Source organism: Coregonus clupeaformis, chromosome 17 (assembly GCF_020615455.1).
Source record: "Coregonus clupeaformis isolate EN_2021a chromosome 17, ASM2061545v1, whole genome shotgun sequence".
Classification (NCBI taxonomy): Eukaryota; Metazoa; Chordata; class Actinopteri; order Salmoniformes; family Salmonidae; genus Coregonus; species Coregonus clupeaformis.
In genome coordinates this window covers 9,150,248-9,177,994 of record NC_059208.1, presented here as the reverse complement: position 1 = coordinate 9,177,994, position 27,747 = coordinate 9,150,248, and the positions used below count along the sequence as shown (strand labels likewise).

Genomic DNA, 27,747 nt, shown 5'->3' with positions numbered 1-27,747 from the left:
TGCACTTGAAGAAACGTTCAAAGTTCTTGAAATGTTCTGGATTGACTGACCTTCATATCTTAAAGTAATGATGGACTGCCGTTTCTCTTTGCTTATTTGAGCTGTTCTTGCCATAATATGGACTTGATCTTTTACCAAATAGGGCTATCTTCTGTATACCCCCCTACCTTGTCACAACACAACGGATTGGCTCAAACGCATGTAGAAGGAAAGAAATTCCACAAATTAACTTTTAACAAGGCACACCTGTTAATTGAAATGATTTCCAGGTGACTACCTCATGAAGCTGGTTGAGAGAATGCCAAGAGTGTGCAAAGCTGTCATCAAGGCAAAGGGTGGCTACTTTGAAGAATTTGTTTAACACTTTTTTGGTTACTATATGATTCCATATGTGATATTTCATAGTTTTGATGTCTTCACTATTATTCAACAATGTAGAAAATATAAAAAATTAAGAAAACCCCTTGAATGAGTAGGTGTGTCCAAACTTTTGACTGGTACTGTTTATACAGTGCCTTCAGAAATTATTCACACCCCTTGACTTTTTCCACATTGTGTTGTGTTACAGCCTGACTTTAAAATTGATTAAATTGAGATGTTGTGTCACTGGCCTACACAAAATACCCCATAATGTTAAAGTATAATTATGTTTTTTTTTTATGTTTACAAATTAATTAAAAATGAAAATCTGAAATGTCTTGGGTCAATTATTCAACCCATTTGCAAGCCTAAATAAGTTCAGGAGTAAAAATGTGCTTAACAAGTCATATAATAAGTTGCAAGGACGCTGTGTGTAATAATAGTGTTTAACATGATTTTTGAATGACTACCTCATCTCTGTACACCACACATACAATTATCTGTAAGGTCCCTCAGTCGAGCAGTGAATTTCCAACACAGATTCAACCATAAAGACCAGGGATGTTTTCCAATGCCTCGCAAAGGGCACCTATTGGTTAAAAAAAAAGCAGACATTAAATATCACTTTGAACATGGTGAAGTTATTAATTACACATTGGATGGTTTATCAATACACCCAGTCACTACAAAGATACAGGCGTCCTTCCAAACACAATTGCCAGAGAGGAAGGAAACTGCTCAGGGATTTCACCATGAGGCCAATGGTGACTTTAAAACAGTTTCAGAGTTGAATGGCTGTGATAGGAGAAAACTGAGGATGGATCAACAACATTGTAGTTACTCCACAATACTAACCTAAATGACAGAGTGAAAAGAAGGAAGCCTGTACAAAATAAAAAGATTCCAAGTCATACATCCTGTTTGCAACAAGGTAATAAAGTAATACTGCAAAAAAAATGTGGCAAAGCAATTAACTTTTTGTCCTGAATTCAAAGTTATATTTGGGGCAAATCCAATATAACACATTACTGAGTACCACTATCTATATTTTCAAGCATGGTGGTGGCTGCATTATGTTATGGGTATGCTTGTAATCGTTAAGGACTGGGGAGTTTTTCAGGATTCAGGAGCTAAGCACAGGCAAATTCCTAGAGGAAAACCTGGTTCAGTCTGCTTACCACCAGACACTGGGAGATGAATTCACCTTTCAGCAGGACAATAGCCAAAAAACAAAAGGAAAATCTACACTGGAGTTGCTTACCGAGAAGCCAGTGAATGTTCCTGAGTGGCCGAGTTCACGCCGATTTAAGTCAAAAATGTAACATCTATGGCAAGACTTGCAAATGGCTGTCTAGCAATGATCAAGCTTGAAGAATAATAAACCTAATATTGTACAATCCAGGTGTGCAAAGCTCTTAGAGACTTACCCAGAAAGACTCACAGCTGTAATTGCTGCCAAAGGTGATTCTAACATGTATTGACTCAGGGGTGTGAATAATTATGTAAATGAGATACGATGGCTTAAATTGGAACAATACACATTGTCACAAACCTGCATCAGACACACGAACGGGATGGCATATAAGATACCTAGACTCGCTGACAGTGGCATTTTTCATTTCTCTAGTCTGTGATTCTCCACCCCCCTCTCTCCTCCTCCTCCTCTCCCTTCATTCTCCATCTTTTCTATCTTTTTTTTGCCAAACAGTTTACCGCAGTATCCTTAAAGTCCCTGCGTTTGTCCTGAGTTGTCCTCGCCTTTACCCAGCATGCACTTCGGTTATTTGGGTGCTCTGTCAGAGCGGGCGCACGGTTTTGATGATATGAGGGGAGGGAGGGAGGCAGGAGGGAAAGAGGGAGAACAGTGGGAGGCAGACGTTGTGAAGATGTCTGTATCTGTGCTTCTCTCACACCAAACTACCCCACTCACACCACCCTCCTCTACTCCCCACTTCTCTCTTCCCCCCTTCTCCCACCTCCCACCTCCTCTCCTTCCCCCTCCTCTCCTCTCCTCTCCCCTTCTCTAATCTCCTTCCCCCTTTCTCCTCTCCTCCCCCCCCTCCCCCTCCTCCTCCCTCCCTCCTCTTGCCTCCTCCTTCCTCCCTCCTCTCCTCTCCCTTGTTCACCCAAACTAAAATCTTTCTCTATCATTCTGTCCCTGAAATTGTGTGCATGTGGATGAAAACTGGAAAACAGCGTGTTACAAATCAGAGTGGAGAGCTGTGTCTGGGAGCACGCTGCAGACAGTCCTCATCTGACCTGCACTCAGACTGGCACGGTAGTGGGAGGGAGGGATGAGGGAGAGAGGGACAGGGAGTGAGATGGAGAGAGAGTGGGAGAGAGACTGAGGGCGGGGCTCGGGGAGCCAAAGGGGTTCATACATTTTAGACGATTCTGCGCTGTTTATTTTGTCTAGTGTCACAATGTTGTGTGTTCTCCACACATGACTGGTTCTCCCTATCTCTCCATATCTCTCTCTGGGGGTCAGGAGCTTAGTGCTACACACACAAATCAAATAAATCAAATTTTATTTGTCACATACACGTGTTTAGCAGATGTTATTGCGGGTGTAGCGAAATGCTTGTGCTTCTAGCTCCGACAGTGCAGTAATATCTAACAAGTAGTATCTAACAATTTCACAACATATACCCAATACACACAAAACGCTTACACACCAAGTGGTTCTGTGTGGCTCACTGCGTTTATACTTCTCCTTTATGGCACCATGCCATCCCTCCATCCCTCTTCCTGCTACATTACTGGCAGCCATTTTGGGGCACATCAAACAGAATTAGCCACATAATCACCACAGTAATGGAACACAGGAGTATTGAGGCAGGAGCTGGGCGAGGGGGGCGGGGGCATAGTTTGTAAATAACAAACACAAATCACATCTGGAGTTTGAACTGGGGACTTCCTAAATCAAGACCGCTGTGTGTGTACTGGCATTCATCTGGTTCCCAGAAACATATTCTGTCCTTCTAGGAAACCTGTATGTCTGCCCTCTGTAGCAGTCTCCACATTACCTGTCTGTCTGCCAACTGTAGCAGCCTCCACATGACCTGTCTGTCTGCCCGCTGTAGCAGCCTCCACATGGGCATGATGATTGAATTGTCATGAAAGGTATTTTCAACTAATTTCACCAGTTAGGAGGGTGTTTTAGGTCAGTTGCAGCACTACAGCATATTTTGAGGATACTCAGTCTGGAACCTTTCTGGGAGTTCTGCTTTCAATCATGTATTTGTTGTATAGTAGGCTACATGACCAGCTGGCCGTCAATCTTCAAAAGAAATAACTTGTTTATTAGATGGCCTTCTAACCAGAGATTATATGCAGAGAGAGAGAAGTCACAGAAATGTAAAGTAGGAAACTCTTTTAGATTCTGAGTAATATGGGGTTGAATCCTAACTGAAAATACATCAAATCAAATGTATTGGTTGCATACACAGATTAGCAGATGTTATTGCAGGTGCAGAGAAATGCTTGTGTTTCTAGCTCCGACAGTGAAGTAATAATACCTAGCAATAATACCTACACGTCGGTCTTTGAAGGAAACATTCAATATTTGTTGTGCAGATTTGAGTGCATATTCATAGTCTTAAACGGCATAAGTATATTCTATTTCTTATGGAATAACTTGAATGTGACATGACATTTAATAGCTAAAATGAATTATTTCAATCTCTCATGTCATGTCAAGATTATTTGTAGCATTGTAGACTCGCAAGTTGACTTTCCGAGAACGCAAATGGATATAATATTAATATTCTATCAAATTCAATTTGTTGCTTGATGAAGAACTTTGAAGCCTGGAGTGTTTTTAAGTGCTCTGCATCAGATGTATGTCACGCCCTGACATAGAGATCTCTAGTTGGTTTGGTCAGGGTGTCATTTTCTTTGTGATTATCTAGAATGTGTATTTCTATGTTGGCTGGGTGTGGTTCCCAATCAGAGGCAGCTGTCGATCGTTGTCTCTGATTGGGGATCATACTTAGGTAGCCATGTTGCCTACCTTAGTTGTGGGATCTTGTTTCAGTTTGGCTTGTTGGATGTTTAGCATTTTGAACTTCACGTTCTTTTGGATTTTGTTATTTTTTCGGTGTTTATATAATAAACGACTATGTACGCATACCACGCTGCACCTTGGTCCAATCCTTTACAAGACGAACGTGACAATGTAGGAAAATAAGAGATGAATGCCAAGCTCTCCTCTGAATCATTGAGTAAACATTTCAAATATAACTCAATCACCATGGAAACACAGGGAAATGCTAGAGTTGATCAGAGTGCATTGGGCAGATCTCTCTCACCCCTTTCCTTGTGTTCGTTCCTGTGCATTTCAATGGGCTGCTTCCTACAGTACCCTACTGTGTTGTTGTTTGTCTGGTTCCTTTGAGCCGCTACATTAACTCGTAAGCCTTATTGTATTGTGTTGTCCTTTCATACAACTTAAAATAAAATAAAATAAAATTGTATTTGTCACATGCGCCGAATACAACAGGTGTAGACCTTACAGTGAAATGCTTACTTACAAGCCCTTAACCAACAATGCAGTTTTAAGAAAAATAAGTACAAAATAGATAAGTAAAAATAATAATAATAATAATGAAAGAGCTGCAGTAAAATAACTGTAGCGAGGCGATATACAGGGGGTACCGGTACAGAGTCAATGTGCGGGGGCACAGGTTATTTTTAGGGCTTTCCTCTGACACCGCCTGGTATAGAGTTCCTGGATGGCTGGAAGCTTTATCCCAGTGATGTACTGGGCCGTACACACTACCCTCTGTAGTGCCTTGCGGTCGGAGGCCGAGCAGTTGCCATACCAGGCGGTGATGCAACCAGTCAGGATGCTCTCGATGGTGCAGCTGTAGAACTTTTTGAGGATCTGAGGACCCATGCCAAATCTTTTCAGTCTCCTGAGGGGGAATTGGCTTTGTCGTACCTTCTTCACAACTGTCTTCGTGTTTTTGGACCATGATAGTTTGTTGGTGATGTGGACACCAAGGAACCACCTGCTCCACTACAGCCCCGTCGATGAGAATGGGGGCGTGCTCGGTCCTCCTTTTCCTGTAGTCCACAATTATCTCCTTTGTCTTGATCACGTTGAGGGAGAGGTTGTTATCCTGGCACCACACGGCCAGGTCTCTAACCTCCTCCCTATAGGCTGTCTCATCATTGTCGGTGATCAGGCCTTCCACTGTTGTGTTGTCTGCAAACTTAATGATGGTGTTGGAGTCATGCTTGGCTATGCAGTCATGGGTGAACAGGGAGTACAGGAGGGGACTGAGCATGCACCCCTGAGGGGCCCTCGTGTTGAGGATCAGCGTGGCAGATGTGTTGTTACCTACCCTTACCTGGGGGTGGCCCGTCAGGAAGTCCAGGATCCAGTTGCAGAGGGAGGTGTTTAGTCCCAGGGTCCTTAGCTTAGTGATGAGCTTTGAGGGCACTATGGTGTTGAACGCTGAGCTGTAGTCAATGAATAGCATTCTCACGTAGGTAGTCCTTTTGTCCAGGTGGGGAAAGGGCAGTGTGGAGTGCAATAGAGACTGCATCATCTGTGGATCTGTTGGGGCGGTATGCAAATTGGAGTGAGTCTAGATTTTCTGGGATAATGGTGTTGATGTGAGCCATGACCAGCCTTTCAAAGCACTTCATGGCATCTGCGTCATCTGACCACTTCTGTATTGAGTGAGTCACTGGTACTTCCTGCTTTAGTTTTTGCTTGTAAGCAGGAATCAGGAGGATAGAATTATGGTCAGATTTGCCAAATGGAGGGCGAGGGAGAGCTTTGTACTCGTCTTTTTTTCCTCTGGTTGCACATTTAACATGCTGGTAGAAATTAAGTAAATGATTTTAAGTTTCCCTGCATTAAAGTCCCCGACCACTAGGAGCGCCGCCGCTGGATGAGCATTTTCTTGTTTGCTTATGGCCTTATACAGCTCGTTGAGTGTGGTCTTAGTGCCAGCATCGGTTTGTGGTGGTAAATAGACAGCTACGAAAAATATAGATGAAAACTCTCTTGGTAAATAGTGTGGTCTACAGCTTATCATGAGGTATTCTACCTCAGGCGTACAAAACTTTGAGACTTCCTTAATATTAGATTTCGTGCACCAGCTGTTATTTACAAATATACACAGACCGCCACCCCTTGTCTTACTGGAGGCAGCTGTTCTATCTTGCCGATGCACCGAAAACCCCGGCAGCTGTATGTTATCCATGTCGTCGTTCAGCCACGACTCGGTGAAACATTTACGTACAACAGTTTTTAATGTCCGTTGGCAGGATATTCTTGATCGAAGCTCATCCATTTTATTATCCAATGATTGTACGTTGGCTAATAGGACTGATGGTAGAGGCAGATTACCCACTCGCCGTCGGATTCTTACAAGGCACCCCGACGTACGTCCCCGATATCTCTGTCTCTTCTTCATTCGAATGACGGGGATTTGGGCCTTGTCGGGTATTACATTTACATTTACGTCATTTAGCAGACGCTCTTATCCAGAGCGACTTACAAATTGGTGCATTCACCTTATAGCCAGTGATATAAACCACTTTACAATTTATTTAAAAAAAAATTGGGGTGGGGTAAGGGTGGGGGGTAGAAGGAATACTTATCCTATCCCAGGTGTTCCTTAAAGAGGTGGGGTTTCAAATGTCTCCGGAAGGTGGTGAGTGACTCCACTGTCCTGGCGTCGTGAGGGAGCTTGTTCCACCATTGGGGTGCCAGAGCAGCGAACAGTTTTGACTGGGCTGAGCGGGAACTGTGCTTTAGCAGAGGTAGGGGAGCCAGCAGGCCAGAGGTGGATGAACGCAATGCCCTCATTTGGGTGTAGGGACTGATCAGAGCCTGAAGGTACGGAGGTGCCGTTCCCCTCACAGCTCCGTAGGCAAGCACCATGGTCTTGTAGCAGATGCGAGCTTCAACTGGAAGCCAGTGTAGTGTGCGGAGGAGCGGGGTGACGGGAGAGAACTTGGGAAGGTTGAACACCAGACGGGCTGCGGCATTCTTGTTGTAGGGGTTTAATGGCACAGGCAGGGAGCCCAGCCAACAGCGAGTTGCAGTAATCCAGACGGGAGATGACAAGTGCCTGGATTAGGACCTGTGCCGCTTCCTGTGTAAGGCAGGGTCGTACTCTCCGAATGTTGTAGAGCATGAACCTACAGGATCGGGTCACCGCCTTGATGTTAGCGGAGAGCGACAGGGTGTTGTCCAGGGTCACGCCAAGGCTCTTCGCACTCTGGGAGGAGGACACAACGGAGTTGTCAACCGTGATGGCGAGATCATGGAACGGGCAGTCCTTCCCCGGGAGGAAGAGCAGCTCCGTCTTGCCAAGGTTCAGCTTGAGGTGGTGATCCGTCATCCATACTGATATGTCTGCCAGACATGCAGAGATGCGATTCGCCACCTGGTTATCAGAAGGGGGAAAGGAGAAGATTAGTTGTGTGTCGTCTCGCGTAGCAATGATAGGAGAGGCCATGTGAGGATATGACAGAGCCAAGTGACTTGGTGTATAGCGAGAATAGGAGAGGGCCTAGAACTGAGCCACCGGGGGGACACCAGTGGTGAGAGCACGTGGTGCGGAGACAGCTCTCGCCACGCCACTTGGTAGGAGCGACCGGTCAGGTAGGACGCAATCCAAGAGTGAGCCGCGCCGGAGATGCCCAACTCGGAGAGGGTGGAGAGGAGGATCTGATGGTTCACAGTATCAAAGGCAGCAGACAGGTCTAGAAGGACAAGAGCAGAGGAGAGAGAGTTAGCTTTAGCAGTGCGGAGAGCCTCCGTGACACAGAGAAGAGCAGTCTCAGTTGAATGACCAGTCTTGAAACCTGACTGGTTTGGATCAAGAAGGTCATTCTGAGGGAGATAGCAAGAGAGTTGGCTAAAGACGGCACGCTCAATAGTTTTGGAGAGAAAAGAAAGAAGGGATACTGATCTGTAGTTGTTGACATCAGAGGGATCGAGTGTTGGTTTTTTGAGAAGGGGTGCAACTCTCGCTCTCTTGAAGACGGAAGGGACATAGCCAGCGGTCAAGGATGAGTTGATCAGCGAGGTGAGGTAAGGGAGAAGGTCACCGGAGATGGTCTGGAGAAGAGAGGAGGGGATAGGGTCAAGCGGGCAGGTTGTTGGGCGTCCGGCCGTCACAAGTCGCAAGATTTTATCTGGAGAGAGAGGGGAGAAAGAAGTCAAAGCATAGGGTAGGGCAGTGTGAGCAGGACCAGCAGTGTCATTTGACTTAACAAACGAGGATCGGATGTCGTCAACCTTCTTTTCAAAATGGTTGATGAAGTCATCACAGAGAGGGGGGAGGGGGTGGAGGTGGGAGGGGGGGAGGGGTTCAGCAGGGAGGAGAAGGTGGCAAAGAGCTTCCTAGGGTTAGAGGCAGATGCTTGGAATTTAGAGTGGTAGAAAGTGCTCTTAGCAGCAGAAACAGATGAAGAAAATGTAGAGAGGAGGGAGTGAAAAGATGCCAGGTCCGCAGGGAGTCTAGTTTTCCTCCATTTCCGCTTGGCTGCCCGGAGCCCTGTTCTGTGAGCTCGCAATGAGTCATCAAGCCACGGAGCTGGAGGGGAGGACCGAGCCGGCCGGGAGGATAGGGGACATAGAGAGTCAAAGGATGCAGAAAGGGAGGAGAGGAGGGTTGAGGAGGCAGAATCAGGAGATTGGAGGGAGAAGGATTGAGCAGAGGGAAGAGATGATAGGATGGAAGAGGAGAGAGTAGCGGGACAGAGAGAGTGAAGGTTGCGACGGCGCATTACCATCTGAGTAGGGGCAGAGTGAGTAGTGTTGGAGGAGAGCGAGAGAGAAAAGGATACAAAGTAGTGGTCGGAGACATGGAGGGGAGTTGCAGTGAGATTAGTAGAAGAACAGCATCTAGTAAAGATGAGGTCAAGCGTATTGCCTGCCTTGTGAGTAGGGGGGGACGGTGAGAGGGTGAGGTCAAAAGAGGAGAGGAGTGGAAAGAAGGAGGCAGAGAGAAATGAGTCAAAGGTAGACGTAGGGAGGTTGAAGTCCCCCAGAACTGTGAGGGGTGAGCCATCCTCAGGAAAGGAACTTGTCAAGCTCATTGATGAACTCTCCAAGGGAACCTGGAGTGCGATAGATGACAAGGATATTAAGCTTAAATGGGCTAGTGACTGTGACAGCATGGAATTCAAATGAGGAGATAGACAGATGGGTCAGGGGAAAAATAGAGAATGTCCACTTGGGAGAGATGAGGATTCCTGTGCCATCACCCCACTGACCAGATGCTCTCGGGGTATGCGAGAACACATGGTCAGACGAGGAGAGAGCAGTAGGAGTAGCAGTGTTTTCAGTGGTAATCCATGTTTCCGTCAGCGCCAAGAAGTCGAGGGACTGGAGGGTAGCATAGGCTGAGATGAACTCTGCCTTGTTGGCAGCAGAACGGCAGTTCCAGAGGCTGCCTGAGACCTGGAACTCCACGTGGGTGGTGCGTGCAGGGACCACCAGGTTAGAGAGGCAGCAGCCACGCGGTGTGAGGCGTTTGTATATCCTGTGCGGAGAGGAGAGAACAGGGATAGACAGAGGCATAGTTGACAGGCTGCAGAATATGGCTATAATAATGCAAAGGAGTGAATGAAATGAACTAAACATCTGGGAAAGGAGAGAGCGGGGCCTCCCTCACCACAACACCCAAATATTACTCTCCCAACTTCCACCTCAGAAACTATAATTGTTGTAAACTACAGCGGTTCAATGTTTTCTAGGAATAGACTAACTTAGTTTATTCAGCTAGCTAACTAGGTACAGTATTCTTCCGTGAAAATCGTCCAGGGCACCTAGTCATAAGACGCCACAGCCAGCTAGCATGCCGGACTCCAACAACATGGTTTAGCACCAAAAGTAAATCCTTTGCGTCCGACTTGTTAAAGAAAAAATCTTCGTCCAATACGAGGTGAGTAATCGCTGTCCTGATATCCAGAAGCTCTTTTCGGTCATAAGAGACGGTGGCAGAACTTCGAACACAATCTTCGAATTCCAATTTCTAGGTAACGGCAGAAAGACCTCACCCTCTTTAAGAGCCAGATTGGATCAGACTAGGGCTGGGCGATATATATATAATAAAATAATTTGAAATTATGTTTTTGCTCAATAATCCAAATGCCTATATCACAAGAATCAAGTTTTTATTTTATTTTCCTTTTTATGAGCGATTATTTCCGCTTGTTCTCACGTCTTTTTGGTCACGTCTTCTTCGCTCCTTCTGTGCTGTGTGCACTTTCCTATTTACACCAGAGATCTGTATGTAATAATGAGATGCTCATGCCTCCGCCCTAACAATGGGAGTCATTGTCCCAAATGTGGGAAGGCAGGCGACACGCTTAGGTCTAAAATAAGCCCATAGAAACGCATTGGGCTTATTTTGGACAGATTTTGGTGAGAGTGAAACCTCTCGCTTTGCCTCTTCCTCTCTGTTTACACACACACACACACACACACACACACACACACACACACACACACACACACACACACACACACACCCGCCACTCACAACAACAAAGATGAGAGATCACTTTTTTTTTTCACCAAGGCAACAAAGGAGTGGCTCAAGAAGAAGCACATTAAGGTCCTGGAGTGGCCTAGCCAGTCTCCAGACCTTAATCCCATAGAAAATCTGTGGAGGGAGCTGAAGGTTCGAGTTGCCAAACGTTAGCCTCGAAACCTTAATGACCTGGAGAAGATCTGCAAAGAGGAGTGGAACAAAATCCCTCCTGAGATGTGTGCAAACCTGGTGGCCAACTACAAGAAACGTCTGACCTCTGTGATTGCCAACAAGGGTTTTGCCACCAAGTACTAAGTCATGTTTTGCAGAGGGGTCAAATACTTATTTCCCTCATTAAAATGCAAATCAATGTATAACATTTTTTACATGCGTTTTTCTGGATTTTTTGTTTGTTATTCTGTCTCTCACTGTTCAAATAAACCTACCATTAAAATTATAGACTGATCATTTCTTTGTCAGTGGGCAAACGTACAAAATCAGCAGGGGATCAAATACTTTTTTGCCTCACTGTAGATGCAAGTTGGCAAACTTGAAATATAAAGATTCCTATAAAGATTAGCTGGCTACTCACTAGCATGTGGGCTTGTGCTTGAGAGATTGTTTATGAGACCTGTGTTCATTTTCTATAATGCCTGCTACAAGAAGTTAGTCATTATTAGTGAATGTGAATTATGCATGGTTCTGGTAAAAATTTTAACAAAAAGTGCATTTTCATAGACAGACTTGAAAGCCAGATCAGTGATTATTGCAAAAAAAACAGGTTAAACTATTTTGATAAAATAATTCAATTATTAGTGGGTCTTATGGTTGTGGAAGGCTTATATCTAGCCTACGTATAGTTTCACAAGCTTTGAATTTATTAGATGATTACTGACTGTTTGAAATGCAGTGTATGTTACCTTTAATTGTACAACAAAGAGAAAACATTACACAAATCTAGATATATATTGTGAATTGCCCTTAAGTTTGAAAAAATCGAGATATGATTTTTAGGCCATATCGCCCAGCCCTAGATCAGACATGACACACAGAGAAATACTGAGTCATGAGAGAGAGGGGGAGAGAGAGAGAGAGAGAGAGGAGGAGAGGGTGAGGGAGGGAGAGAGAGAGGCAGAGAGGCCGTAGTGAAAAAGAAAGAAGAAGGGAAAAGTTATTGTGGGATCTGATCTAGAGGCCTTCACGAGTCCAAAATGTTGGACCCGTTCTGAAATGGACCATCCGGATCCAATATGCATAAATAAATGTTTAAAATATAGAGACCCGTTCCGAACGGACCCAAAGGCAACTAGACCCGTTCCGTATAGACCTGGTCGGATCCAGACCCGGTCCGATCCGAGTGAGGGAAGCAGCAGAAAAGTCAATTTTTAAGCTACTTTATTAACCGGAGGTGATAAAGTGCGAGGGAGAGGAGGTAGAGAGTGGTGACGCTCTAGCAGGGGTTGTGCTGTGTGTTTAGGCTAATGTGAGTGACATGGGGAGCAGGGAGGAGGGAGGGAGAGACAAGAGACAGCAACCAACCAAGCCGACTCGCACTATAGTAGACTAATAGCTGCCATAGCTAGGTTATTTATCATCCAATATGATTACAAAGTACCTGTCTTGACTGCATCAAACAGGGAGAATCTAGCTAGGCTAATTGAGGCTGCATGTGCTTTCTCGTCCTACACAGTTGCAAACAACAACAACTCCATTCAGAATATTAAGTACAGCTCTTGGTCGTTGTCGCCTATACTCCTTTAACTTGTAATTCCATCATTTAAATTCCATCTTCCATTGATTAGATATCTCCTAACTTTTGCCACATACAGAGGCTCTATGACTGTAGCCTATTGCAGCTTTGATGACTTATGATTGGCCAACAACAAGCTACACACACCACTCTGGTGAAAAGCAAGAGCAGCAGCATAAATTATAACATTTCTCTCTCTCTCTACTGCACCAGTCGCGTTACAATCTGTATGGGTCCTTCCGGACAAGTCAGTTAAAATTACACGTACTTGAGGTCCCGTGAAAATCATATCAGATCCGTCCCCGACCGTGACATTATTTAGAATTCTGAGTCCGGACCCGCTCTGGTCCCGGATCGGGATTCGGGGTATTCAGGTACAAGTGGATCCATGAAGACCTTTAATCTGATCCCCTCCTTCTTTTCTTTCTGGAGAAGTATTTATGATTACCAGAGGTTAAGGATGTTGTAAAGCATGTCTGGGAGCTTCAACCCTCTGGGTCCTCTTTCCTGCTCCACACATCCAGCGTGTCACCGCACGTGTCTTTTTTTAAAGCCTCGTAGTTGCAGTGCCTTAATACGTGTTACTGTTATCCAATGCTTGAAGTGGAATGAATAAAGGTGCCAGTACTCAAACAGTAGAACATTTAAAGTGCCAGTACTTGCAGCAGCCCAATTCATTAGACTATGGTATTTGTGTGTGTGTGATAGTGTAGCGTTCAATAAAAACGGCCAATGCTTTCCTCCCTTAAATGGAGATCTTTCCAAAACCTTTCCATCCTCGCTGTCCCTACTGTATTGTTTTTGAAAAATGTTCTAAAACTATTTGCTTGGTAGTACATTTATTTGTTTATGCATGTGCTTTAATCCCTTGTCGAGGATTAGTGCTATACATGGACATTGTTTTGGATTATAGCACCACAAACGTCTACCTCTTTGGACGTATTTGAATGTGAACACTGTTATGATTGATTAAGAGACATATAGTCTTGATGAGCCCAGACACCAGTGTGTATAATAGAGTCTGATCTCTCTCCTCTGGTTTTCTTGTTCTTCCAGGGCTCTGTCTGGCGGGGCTCGGCAGCTCCTCAACCCGGCCTGGAGACTCCTCGGCTCCCTCCCTCCCTCCCTCTCTCTATCCCTCTCTCCCTACCTGGTAAGAATGGTCTTTTGTTACACAATGCTCAGACAGCTAGCCAGCGTCCAACACCTCAAACAGACACACACACACACACACAGAGCGCCTCACAGCATGCCAGGGTCTGCTCGGCTCTGCCAATACAGAGTGGAAAGAGAAGACCACAGCCTTCAGCTTCACTTCAGCCCCTCTCCCCGGCCTCAGCTAAACAACACACACACACGGTCAGAAATGGAATTAATGACTTAGCCCTTTTTATGGAAGCAGTACATTTGTTTCTAAGTTGTCTGAAGGTGAGCCAGTCAGTAGAGCTACCAGTGTGTCTGGCTTCAGACCAAGCTCTGTTCCTTAGCTGAATGAACTCAGCAAGTTCAGGCATGAATCATGGGTTGGCTCTATCTTTATTTCTTAATCTCTTCATATGAGCATGTTTATCTGATACATTAATAAACATACAGAGAATGATTCAAGGGCAAGTTAGAATGGGAATGGTCATGTAAGAACCCTTGCTCATGGAAGTGTTTAAAGTTTCTGTTAGTGATAAGGCGTGGTTTAGTTTTAGGCAACTTTGTCTTTCTGACACAGACTATGGAACAGTGATCACTGAGGTCCATAGCAAATACTCCACTAGTTGAGTATTTATGAGGGTTATTTGTAAGTATGAGATCAATCAGAGTTGATTTAGCAGGATTCTTTACATTGAAACGAGTTTGGCTCAGAAATCAGTAGGACTAAGTTCAGATCAATACATGCTGATTTAAGACAATCAGACGAAAGAGTAAGCCAATCGAGATTCAGATCCCCCAATTACAGAATAAATGGAATGGAGTCAAACGTGGTTCCCATGTGTTTGATACCGTTCCATTTATTCCATTCCAGCCATTACAATGAACCCGTCCTCCTATAGCTCCTCCCACCAGCCTCCTCTGGTGTGTGTGTGTGCCTATGCATGCATGTGTTTAAATCAGTATCTGGTCTATGCTTTCTAAGAACCATATGGGGCCTGTTCAGGAACAGGGAAAACATTACAGAACGCTCAGATATACATTTTACATTACATTTACATTTTAGTCATTTAGCAGACGCTCTTATCCAGAGCGACTTACAGTTAGTGAGTGCATACACTTTCATACTGGCCCCCCGTGGGAAACGAACCCACAACCCTGCCGTTGCAAGTACCATGCTCTACCAACTGAGCTACATGAATGTAGAATAGGGAACAGGTACCATGCCAGCTCTATTCATTATATTTCTACGTACATTTCTATCTGTACGTTCTGAAGTTTGAACGGTTCATCTCACTGAGTTGAATACACCCCCTGGTGTGTTGGGTTAACACAAACACATACACTGGCTGGGTGGCTGGGTCAGGCAGTTCTCCTAAGTCTCTGAAAGATGAGGCCTGCCCAGCCAACTTCGTTATTCTGACCTTGGCTACTACCTAGAGAACATTAGGCCTGGGCTGCTACCTAGAGAACATTAGACCTGGGCTACTACCTAGAGAACATTAGGCCTGGGCTGCTACCTAGAGAACATTAGACCTGGGCTACTACCTAGAGAACATTAGACCTGGGCTGCTACCTAGAGAACATTAGGCCTGGCTGCTACCTAGAGAACATTAGGCCTGGCTGCTACCTAGAGAACATTAGACCTGGGCTACTACCTAGAGAACATTAGGCCTGGCTGCTACCTAGAGAACATTAGGCCTGGGCTGCTACCTAGAGAACATTAGACCTGGGCTACTACCTAGAGAACATTAGGCCTGGGCTGCTACCTAGAGAACATTAGGCCTGGCTGCTACCTAGAGAACATTAGACCTGGGCTGCTACCTAGAGAACATTAGACCTGGGCTACTACCTAGAGAACATTAGGCCTGGCTACTACCTAGAGAACATTAGACCTGGGCTACTACCTAGAGAACATTAGACCTGGGCTACTACCTAGAGAACATTAGACCTGGGCTGCTACCTAGAGAACATTAGACCTGGGCTACTACCTAGAGAACATTAGACCTGGGCTGCTACCTAGAGAACATTAGACCTGGGCTACTACCTAGAGAACATTAGACCTGGGCTACTACCTAGAGAACATTAGGTCTGGGTTGCACTCCAAATGGCACCTGTAGTGCACTACTTTTGACCAGGGTCCGTAGGGTCATTACAGACACAGGCCTAGTTTAGGGAGTCTAGAAAGGGCGTCTCCAACTTCAAGAACCTGATTATCTTCATAATTATTTATGTGTTATGTGGAGGAGTTGGTCATATTATTAAACATGAATGATCTCAAGAATTACCACTTTATTACTATTTAATTCACTTAGTATCTATCTCTTGGGAAATCTATCTCGAAGATCGACATTCTGCTGTAATTCTGTTAACCACAACTGGAACATTGAAGTTGTGCTCTTCCAGAACACACAGCAGGGTTTCTCTCTCTACACTGCATGAGGTGATTGTAGTGTTTTGGTGACAGGCACGCACGCACACACGCACACACGCGCGCACACACACACACAGTGTTTTTCCCCTAGTGGTTTAGCTTCATCTTAATGTAATATGATAAGTGCAGTCCAGGCTTCAAAAACAAAAAGTGGCTCAGATTCTTTTATCAGCCAAATTCTTTTTAATGAAAACAACATCTAGTGGCCTTTGTGCGTGTGTGTGTGTGTGTGTGTTTGGCGTGTGTGTGTGTGTGTGTGTGTGTTTGGCGTGTGTGTGTGTTTGGCGAGTGTGTGTGTGTGTGTGTGTGTGTGTGTGTGTGTGTGTGTGTGTGTGTGTGTGTTTGGCGTGTGTGTGTTTGGCGTGTGTGTGTGTGTGTGTGTGTGTGTGTGTGTGTGTGTGTTTGGCGTGTGTGTGTGTGTGTGTGTGTGTGTGTGTGTGTGTTTGGCGTGTGTGTGTGTGTGTGTGTGTGTGTGTGTGTGTGTTTGGCGTGTGTGTGTGTGTGTGTGTGTGTGTGTGTGTGTGTTTGGCGTGTGTGTGTGTGTGTGTGTGTGTGTGTGTTTGGCGTGTGTGTGTGTGCCTTTATTATAGTACGTCTACGTTGCCATGATGATGATCGAGGCCATATTAAATAACACCATTAAATCCGAGCTTGGAAAATTAACTAGACTTCTGCTCATTGTGTAATGTTTTGTGTGACTAAGCTCGAAGTCTGCTATCAAAGGGCCATCTTAGATAGGGGCACAACAGACTGTTATGATGGCTCTGAGAATACAGCCACCAGTTGGTATGTTTATTTAATTAATTTCATGATGCATGATGACATTTTGATCTAATTACTAAATAATGACTCCGAAGGCAGACGCCACAAACCTAAGACAACTATAGGCCTAGCTACTTAAGGTGCCATTTTTTGTAGTCAACTCTTTCTCTCTCTCGCTGGTGCTTTGAAATAGAATAAGTCTTGACTCACTAAATGTGAATTTACTGCAGCTAACATCCACCTAGGGCACCATTTCATCTGATTCTGTCACGGTTCTCTAAGACCGAACCCAGAAGCAGACCAGGACAAGGTGAGTTGAACGAATGAGAGTGTTTATTTACAGATAACAGATGCAGAATAGTCCAGTAGACGGAGCGGGTGGCGGAGATGAGTAGGTGGTGGTGAAGTAGCAGATGAACTGATGGCACGGCAGGGGTTGGGTGAAGGTTCCGGGAGAATGACTGTAGACAGAACAAACGGAGGTAAGTACAAGGCAGGTCAACAAGGTGCAAAAACAACAAAACTAACGCTAGTACTCTGAGGCTGGTACGCTGGCAAAACATACTGTTTATGGCTAACGATCCGGCAGGGAATGGATGTTAGGCCAGAGCCTAAGAAGGGTGATGATCAGGACCAGGTGTGCAGATTGCTGATGGGATGCAGGTGCGGAAATCAAGAGAGCTCCCCGGAGCGTTCCAGAACCCTCGGGAAACTGGAGATCACGAACAGAAAAAACTAGTCCACAGACAGGACCCGACTCAGACTGCCGGGATCGTTACAGTACCCCCCCTCCGACGAACGCCACCGGGCGGACTCCCCGGAGCGCCAGGATGGAGGCGGTAGAAGTCACGGATGAGGTCAGCATCTAGGATCTGTCGCCGCGGAATCCAACTCCTCTCTTCAGGACCATACCCCTCCCAGTCCACGAGATACTGGAAACCCCGGCCCCGCCGTCTGGAATCCATGATGCGTCGCACCGTGTAGGCAGGACCACCTCCGATCATCCGAGGAGGAGGAGGAGGAGGCGGAGGAGGCAACAGAGGACTGAGGAAAACAGGCTTGAGGCAGGAGACATGAAAGGTGGGATGGACTCTGAGCGTCCTCGGTAGTTTGAGTCGAACTGCCACTGGATTGATCACCTTCTCCACCACAAACGGACCAATGAACTTCGGTAACAACTTCCTAGACTCAGTCCGTAACGGAAGATCCCGTGTGGCCAACCAGACCCTATCTCCGATGGTATAGGTGGGAGCGGGAATCCGGCGACGATTCGCCTGGAGCTGATACCGGTCCGAAACTCTAAGGAGTGCCTTTCTGGCCCGATGCCAGGTCCGGTGGCAACGACGAATATGGGCCTGAACCGAAGGCACTGAGAGCTCCTTCTCCTGAGAAGGGAACAGGGGAGGTTGGTAGCCATACAGGCACTGGAAGGGAGACATCCCAGTGGCAGATGTAGGGAGAGTATTGTGGGCATACTCAACCCAAGGCAACTGAGAGACCCAGGAGGTGGGGTTGGAAGAGACCAGGCAGCGTAGCGTGGATTCCATCTTCTGGTTGGCTCTCTCCGCCTGACCATTGGATTGGGGGTGAAAACCAGATGTGAGACTGACTGTAGCTCCAATGGCCAAACAGAAGGACTTCCAGACAGCAGAGGTAAACTGAGGGCCACGGTCGGAAACGATATCACTGGGCAACCCGTGGACCCTGAAAACCTCCCCTAACCAGGATCTCGGACGTCTCCGAGGCAGAGGGAAGCTTGGCAATTGGCACAAAGTGGGCGAACTTGCTGAATCTGTCCACGATAGTCAGAACGACCGTGTTCCCCTCAGAAGCGGGCAACCCAGTGACGAAGTCCAGGGCCAGATGCGACCATGGTCGCGGGGAATAGGAAGGGGGTGAAGTAGTCCAGAGCTGGGCCGATTGGTACTCTTATTCTGCGCACACACTGGACAGGCAGCAACAAAACCCCGAGTATCCTCGGCCATGGCAGGCCACCAAAAAGCGTCTGCGAAGAAACGCCATTGTCCGAGCCACGCCAGGGTGACAAGCCATCTTGCTGGCGTGGGACCATTTGAGGACAGCAGGACGAACCGACTCAGGCACAAACAACCGACCGGGTGGACCGTTACCGGGACCGGGCTGAGTCCGAAGGGCCGCCAGCACCTCCTCCTCAATCTTCCACATAACTGCTCCCACGACGCAGTTCCGGGGGAGAATTGTCTCGGTCTTGGACCCACTCTCCTCCGTCTTGGAGAACATCCGGGACAAGGCGTCCGCCTTGCCGTTCTTAGATCCAGGTCGGAACGTCAGGGGAAAACTTGAATCGTCCGAAAACAACGCCCACCTGGCCTGACGGGGAGTTGAGACGTTTAGCCGATTGCACGTAAGCAAGATTCTTGTGGTCAGTCCAGACAATAAACGGTTGCTCCGCCCCCTCCAACCAGTGGCGCCACTCCTCCAAGGCAAGTTTCACCGCGAGAAGCTCCCGGTTACCCACATCGTAATTCCTCTCCGCAGGCGAAAGGCGACGAGAGTAGTAGGCGCAGGGATGGAGTTTACTGTCCGTGGAGCATCGCTGCGACAGGATGGCGCCAACTCCCACATCAGACGCGTCCACTTCAACGATGAACTGACGGGCCGTGTCCGGTTGAGAGAGAATCGGTGCGTTGGTGAATCGCCTCTTCAAATCCAGAAACGCTCGATCCGCCTCCGGATTCCACTTGAAGGTCCTGATACTGGAAGTCAAGGCAGTTAACGGAGCGGCCACACGGCTGTAATCCCGGATGAATCTGCGGTAGAAATTCGCAAACCCCAAAAATCTCTGGAGCTGCAATCTCGTACCGGGCTGGGCCCATTCCAGAACCGCTCTAACCTTCTCCTGGTCCATCCTAATCTCTCCCCTGGAGATGATGTACCCGAGAAAGGATGTCGTGTGGGCGTGAAACTCGCACTTCTCGGCCTTCACGAACAGGCGATTCTCCAACAATCGCTGCAGAACCTGCCGGACATGCTGGACGTGGTCGGAAGGTTCCTTCGAGAAGATCAGAATGTCATCCAGGTAAACAAACACAAAGAGACCGATCATATCTCTCAGGACGTCGTTCACCATACTCTGGAATACCGCTGGAGCATTGGTCAGTCCAAACGGCATCACCTGATACTCGAAGTGACCCATCGGTGTATTGAAACCCGTCAACCACTCGTCCCCCTCTCTGATCCGGACCATGTGATACGCATTGCGTAGGTCTAGCTTGGTGAACACCGTAGCACCCTGTAAGGAGTCGAAGGCAGAACTCATCAAGGGCAGGGGATACTTGTTCTTGACCGTGATGTCATTCAAACCCCGATAATCAATACACGGTCGAAGAGAGCCATCCTTCTTACCCACAAAGAAGAATCCTGCCCCCAGGGGTGATGACGAGGACGAACGAGACCAGCAGCTAGGGACTCCTTGATGTAGGTCTCCAAAGCCTCACGTTCAGGTCGGGAGATACTGTATAACCTTCCCTTGGGGTAGACAGCTCCAGGGAACAGGTTGATGGCACAATCATATGGTCGGTGGGGAGGGAGTGACAGAGCCTTCTGCTTACTGAAAACTTCCCCAAATCGTGATATGTCTCGGGAACCAGGGACAAATCTGGGGGTTTAGCCTCAATCACCTGACTGGGAACCGAATGGGGACAGGCAGTCTTGAGACAGTTAGCATGACAATCAAGGCTCCAACTCGTTACCTTGCCCGTCACCCAATCGAACGTGGGATTGTGTTCCTTCAGCCAGGGGTATCCAAGGACCAGAGGAACATGGGAAGACGGCAGAATGAAGAATGAAATCATCTCAGAATGATTCCCGACAACAGCATCTTAACCGGTTCAGTCCTCATCGTGATACGTGCCAGACTACTGCCGTCCAGAGTGGTAGCTTCAATGGCTTCCGGCAATTGCTCCTTGGAAAGCCCCAGCTGTTCCACCAACTCGGCATCTAGAAAGCTTCCATCGGCACCTGAATCGATAAAAGCGTTAATCGCTAAGCTCTGATTCCTGTTCATAAGGGTAGCCGGGAAACGGGGTCTGACAGAGGTATTGAGAGGTCGAAACTGGCTCGCTAAAAGTCCTCCCAACTTTAGCGAGCCGCGCAGTTTGACGACCGCCGGGAACAGGTGGCGAGGTAATGTCCCGAACCACCACAGTAGAGGCAACAGTTAGTCCTACGTCTGAGTTGGCGTTCCTCCTGGGTTAACCCGTGCCGCCCTACTTGCATTGGTTCAGAATCGGGAGACAGGACCTCTCCACTAATCCTGTGTGGTGGACGATGATCGACGTATTCTGGTCCAATCCCGACCCGACTGGAACCTGAGAAGCTGATCGATTGGACGGACCCCATTGCTTCTCCCTCCTTCGCTCACGGACTCGATTATCCACCCGAATAGACAAGGCTACCAAGCTGTCCAGGTCACTAGGCTCTGGATAGGAGATCAACTCATCCTTGAGCTGCTCCGACAGACCCTGGTAAAAGGCCGCTTGCAGAGACTCCTCATTCCACCCACTCTCCACAGCCAACGTCTTGAACTCGATCACGAAGTCGACCACGCTGCGAGTTCCTTGGCGAAGCGAAAACAGGCGCCTAGCTGCGTCCCTCCCTCGGACGGAATGGTCGAAGAGCTTCCTCATCTCGGCCGTGAACCCCTGGTATGAAGCCATGCAGGGATCCTGTCGTTCCCCAAACGGCTGAAGCCCACTCCAGCGCTCGACCACGCAGCAACTCAATCACAAAGGCTATCCTAGCCTTGTCTGTGGCATAAGAGTAGGGCTGTAGATCGAACACTAATCCACACTGCATAAGGAAGGAACGGCATCTTCCCAGCTCCCCCTCATATTTATCCGGCGTCGGAACCTTGGGCTCACGGAAGGACACAGCTCCAGAAGCGGCAGGTGAGATGGGTGAAACCGGTAGTGGATCCTCCACCGGAAACTTGCGTTGGTTCTGGACCTCCGTCAGACCGGTAGAAAGGTTCCGAACTGACAACGCGATCTCCTGTAGTACTGTGCTATGATGGCCCAACATCTTCTCCTGATGGGTAATGGCATGGCGAACAGAGTCCAGGTCCGCTGGGTTCATACTGGCCGGATCGTTCTGTCACGGTTCTCTAAGACCGAACCCAGAAGCAGACCAGGACAAGGTGAGTTGAACGAATGAGAGTGTTTATTTACAGATAACAGATGCAGAATAGTCCAGTAGACGGAGCGGGTGGCGGAGATGAGTAGGTGGTGGTGAAGTAGCAGATGAACTGATGGCACGGCAGGGGTTGGGTGAAGGTTCCGGGAGAATGACTGTAGACAGAACAAACGGAGGTAAGTACAAGGCAGGTCAACAAGGTGCAAAAACAACAAAACTAACGCTAGTACTCTGAGGCTGGTACGCTGGCAAAACATACTGTTTATGGCTAACGATCCGGCAGGGAATGGATGTTAGGCCAGAGCCTAAGAAGGGTGATGATCAGGACCAGGTGTGCAGATTGCTGATGGGATGCAGGTGCGGAAATCAAGAGAGCTCCCCGGAGCGTTCCAGAACCCTCGGGAAACTGGAGATCACGAACAGAAAAAACTAGTCCACAGACAGGACCCGACTCAGACTGCCGGGATCGTTACAGATTCAGCTAATTGTTTCCACCTCAGTCCCAGACCCATTTCATATTGGCAAAAGCTTTTACTGCATGGGTAACAGGGATGGGCAGGAGTCTTAGGTAGTACATAAAAATGCAGAAAGTATTCATTTGTAGAGATGACTTGGTTTGCCAAAGATTTCATTTTTGAACCATTTGTGGGCAGTTATTCAGCACTTATTTTGTAAGTTGTTCTGGCCCTGTGTAGCTCAGCTGGTAGAGTATGGCATTTGCAACGCCAGGGTTGTGGGTTCGATTCCCACGGGGGGCCAGTATGAAAATGTATGCAGTCAATCTGGATAAGAGCGTCTGCTAAATGTAAAAATGTAAGAGTGTCTGCTGCGGCCAAATCACTCAAATGTAATGCATTTTAGATGGACCATGTCTTTTGACCGAGAGTCTCTCTCTCTCTCTCTCTCTCTCTCTCTCTCTCTCTCTCTCCACTATTCTTTGGTTGCTGAGATACGGGCAATGTTTATTTCTAGATGGATATATTTGTAGCCTACCCAGAACATTTCAAAACCTTCAGTCAATCTCCAGAGAGTTTATCCTGCTGCACACATTTCTAAATTAATAAATAAGTCAAATAAATGGAATATTATTACCTTTACTTTTCTTGAGCAGGCTGCGTGCAGCAGCTCAAGATGATTTGATTGACAGGTCTGGTCGCTTAGTGATGGACGTTAGTCCAGCTTCAGTGGCCTTATTCCTTTACAGACAAAGAAAATGGCCGTTTATATCTCCTGAGAAGGTTTCATGTTGGCGTTTTAAAAATCTGTGATGTAGCTTACCCTAACAGACAGTCAAAGAAACATGCCATAGCCGAGGCGCTTTCAAGGGGCCACATTCCATTATGTCTGAAAAGGGTTATCGATAAAGGCTACCGGTAGCCTACAGTAATTTCCTATTATGAGGCAAAAACAAAAGAGTTGTATTTATTTTTTATTTTTATTTATTTCACCTTTATTTAACCAGGTAAGCCAGTTGAGAACAGGTTCTCATTTACAACTGCGACCTGGCCAAGATAAAGCAAAGCAGTGCAATAAAAACAACACAGAGTTACATATGGGGTAAAAAACATAAAGTCAAAAATACAACAGAAAATATATATACAGTGTGTGCAAATGTAGCAAGTTATGGAGGTAAGGCAATAAATAGGCTATAGTGCAAAATAATTACAATAGTATTAACACTGGAATGCTAGATGTGCAAGAGATTATGTGCAAATAGAGATACTGGGGTGCAAAAGAGCAAAATAAATAACAATATAGGGATGAGGTAGTTGGGTGGGCTAATTTCAGATGGGCTGTGTACAGGTGCAGTGATCGGTAAGGTGCTCTGACAACTGATGCTTAAAGTTATTGAGGGAGATAAGAGTCTCCAGCTTCAGAGATTTTTGTAATTCGTTCCAGTCATTGGCAGCAGAGAACTGGAAGGAATGGCGGCCAAAGGAGGTGTTGGCTTTGGGAATGACCAGTGAGATATACCTGCTGGAGCGCAGACTACGGGTGGGTGCTGCTATGGTGACCAATGAGCTAAGATAAGGCGGGGATTTGCCTAGCAGTGATTTATAGATGGCCTGGAGCCAGTGGGTTTGACGACGAACATGTAGTGAGGACCAGCCAACAAGAGCGTACAGGTCACAGTGGTGGGTAGTGTATGGGGCTTTGGAGACAAAACGGATGGCACTGTGATAGACTACATCCAATTTGCTGAGTAGAGTGTTGGAGGCTATTTTGTAAATGACATCGCCGAAGTCAAGGATCGGTAGGATAGTCAGTTTTACGAGGGCATGTTTGGCAGCATGAGTGAAGGAGGCTTTGTTGCGAAATAGGAAGCCGATTCTAGATTTAACTTTGGATTGGAGATTCTTTATGTGAGTCTGGAAGTTGAGTTTACAGTCTAACCAGACACCTAGGTATTTGTAGTTGTCCACATACTCTAGGTCAGACCCGTCGAGAGTGGTGATTCTAGTCGGGTGGGCGGGTGACAGCAGCGTTCGATTGAAAAGCATGCATTTAGTTTTACTAGTGTTTAAGAGCAGTTGGAGGCTACTGAAGGAGTGTTGTATGGCATTGAAGCTCGTTTGGAGGTTTGTTAACACAGTGTCCAATGAAGGGCCAGATGTATACAAAATGGTGTCGTCTGCGTAGAGGTGGATCTGAGAGTCACCAGCAGCAAGAGCGACATCATTGATATACACGGAGAAAAGTGTCGGCCCAAGAATTGAACCCTGTGGCACCCCCATAGAGACTGCCATAGGTCCAGACAACAGGCCCTCCGATTTGACACACTGAACTCTATCTGAGAAGTAGTTGGTGAACCAGGCGAGGCAGTCATTTGAGAAACCAAGGCTATTTAGTCTGCCAATAAGAATGCGGTGGTTGACAGAGTCGAAAGCCTTGGCCAGGTCGATGAAGACGTCTGCACAGTACTGTCTATTATCAATCGCGGTTATAATATCGTTTAGGACCTTGAGCGTGGCTGAAGTGCACCCATGACCAGCTCGGAAACCGGATTGCATAGCGGAGAAGGTACGGTGGTATTCGAAATGGTCGGTGATCTGTTTGTTAACTTGGCTTTCAAATACTTTCGAAAGGCAGGGCAGGATGGATATAGGTCTGTAGCAGTTTGGATCTAGAGTGTCACCCCCTTTGAAGAGGGGGATGACCGCGGCAGCTTTCCAATCTCTGGGGATCTCAGACGTTATGAAAGAGAGGTTGAACAGACTAGTAATAGGGGTTGCGACAATTTCGGCGGCTAGTTTTAGAAAGAAAGGGTCCAGATTGTCTAGCCCAGCTGATTTGTAGGGGTCCAGATTTTGCAGTGCTTTCAAAACATCAGCTGTCTGAATTTGTGTGAAGGAGAAGCGGGGGGGCATGGGCAAGTTGCAGCAGAGGGTGCAGAGTTGGTGGCCGGGGTAGTGGTAGCCAGATGGAAAGCATGGCCAGCTGTAGCAAAATGCTTGTTGAAATTCTCGATTATTGTAGATTTATCGGTGGTGATAGTGTTTCCTAGCCTCAGTGCAGTGGGCAGCTGGGAGGAAGTGCTCTTATTCTCCATGGACTTTACAGTGTCCCAAAACATTTTGGAGTTAGTGCTACAGGATGCAAATTTCTGTTTGAAAAAGTTAGCCTTTGCTTTCCTGACTGCTTGTGTATATTGGTTCCTAACTTCCCTGAAAAGTTGCATATCGCGGGGGCTATTTGATGCTAATGCTGTACGCCACAGGATGTTTTTGTGCTGGTCAAGGGCAGTCAAGTCTGAGGAGAACCAGGGGCTATATCGGTTCTTAGTTCTGTATTTTTTGAATGGGGCATGTTTATTTAAGATTGAGAGGAAATTACTTTTAAGGAACAACCAGGCATCCTCTACTGACGGAATGAGATCTATATCCATCCAGGATACCTGGGCCAGGTCAATTAGGAAGGCCTGCTCGCTAAAGTGTTTTAGGGAGCGTTTGACAGTGATGAGGGGTGGTCGTTTGACCGTGGACCCGTTACGGACGCAGGCAATAAGGCAGTGATCGCTGAGATCCTGGTTGAAGACAGCTGAGGTGTATTTAGAGGGTATGTTAGTCAGGATGATATCTATGAGGGTACCCATGTTTACGGATTTAGGGTTGTACCTGGTAGGTTCGTTGATAATTTGCGTGAGGTTGAGGGCATCTAGTTTGGATTGTAGGATGGCTGGGGTATTAAGCATATCCCAATTTTGGTCACTGAGTAGGCTACCCCGTGCTCGCAGGACTGTCCCGAAGATACTGTACCTCTGTATCCCGGCGACATCGGTGCCATGAATAGGCCAGGATATTCTATACGCAACAGACCGAAGACTGAACACATATTTGCATCATTAGCGAAGAGACAAAGCAGGCAGGCCAGCGCAAGGAAGAGAAAGGAGGGGCAGGCAGAAACATGCTCATATGTTTTGATGATCTGCATCTCACAATGTCTTGTCTTGAATGCCTTGCAAATTCACCAAAGTAGCCTAAAGTTCGCCGCTTCCTCTCTGGTTTTATTTTAATTACACAACTTTCCCAGGCCTTTATAGGTTATCGTCTATAACACAAAAAATAATGTTTTGTGATAACTGCACTGTCAGTTAGGGATTTTTCTTAACGTTAAGGATCCCAACGTTCACACCCCTAATCCAAAGGTGTGCTGTTTCGAGGATGCCAGTAAGTGGCATGTGATCCAGCCAGCCAAGTAGGAAGTTGGCCCTGGAGGAAAGGAACTGTGGTTGTGTCTCAATAGACTAACATGACCTCAGGGGCGCTAGTGAGCAAGCCATGGAGTAGGTCACATTTTTCAGAGCTCCTGCTGAAATTGCATTTATTTAATACTTTCTTTGCGCTTTGACCCAAAAATAACTATCAAACACAGCCTTTGAAGGACGTGCTTTACTTTGTTCAACTTTTGTTTTTGTTTTAATGCGTAGGCCTCCTGTAGCTCAGTTGGTAGAGCATGGCGCTTGCAACGCCAGGGTTGTGGGTTCGATTCCCACTGGGGGGCCAGTATGAAAGATTAATGCACTCACTAACTGTAAGTCGCTCTGGATAAGAGCGTCTGCTAAATGACTAAAATGTAAATGGCACATAACCTGCAAAAGTTTAAGTTCAGTGGAGTCACTGACAAAAGAGAAAACACTAGGCCCAAGACGAGGAGCTCGAGTTCTTCAAGAAGTGGGAGCAGCGGTTCCTCCCCTCGGCTCAGCGAAAAAATGAACACAGAGGATTTGAAGGCCGAGATTCTTGCTGCCCTCAGAGCAGACATTTCATCTATACTCAAGTCGGAACACAAGGAGGCGCTCAGTGAGGACTTACATTTTATCAAGTCGGAGTTACAAGCAGTCAAGAATGAACTCGCAAAGCATACAGCAATGGTTCGTACTGAACTGGATACAGTTAAGAGAAATGTCTCCGACATGGATCAAGGCTTGTCAACATGCTCAGGCGACATGATTACGCTACAACCCACGGTTAAGACGCTCAAAACTGATGTGGCTAGCCTTAAGGAACAATGCATACATTTACAGTGGGGGAAAAAAGTATTTAGTCAGCCACCAATTGTGCAAGTTCTCCCACTTAAAAAGATGAGAGAGGCCTGTAATTTTCATCATAGGTACACGTCAA

The 27,747-nt window shown here is 46.8% G+C and overlaps 1 protein-coding gene across 4 annotated transcripts in view; it reads left to right on the top strand.

Annotated features, from left to right (window-relative positions):
• LOC121586557 (thyroid hormone receptor beta) overlaps positions 1-27,747 on the top strand; it is a 151,405-nt gene that overhangs the window by 72,118 nt on the left and 51,540 nt on the right. For all 4 annotated transcript variants that reach the window (XM_041903331.2, XM_041903330.2, XM_041903328.2 and 1 more), the window contains exon 2: positions 13,675-13,771. The gene's annotated coding sequence lies outside the window, so the exon portion shown is untranslated. The remainder of the gene's footprint in view (positions 1-13,674; positions 13,772-27,747) is intronic.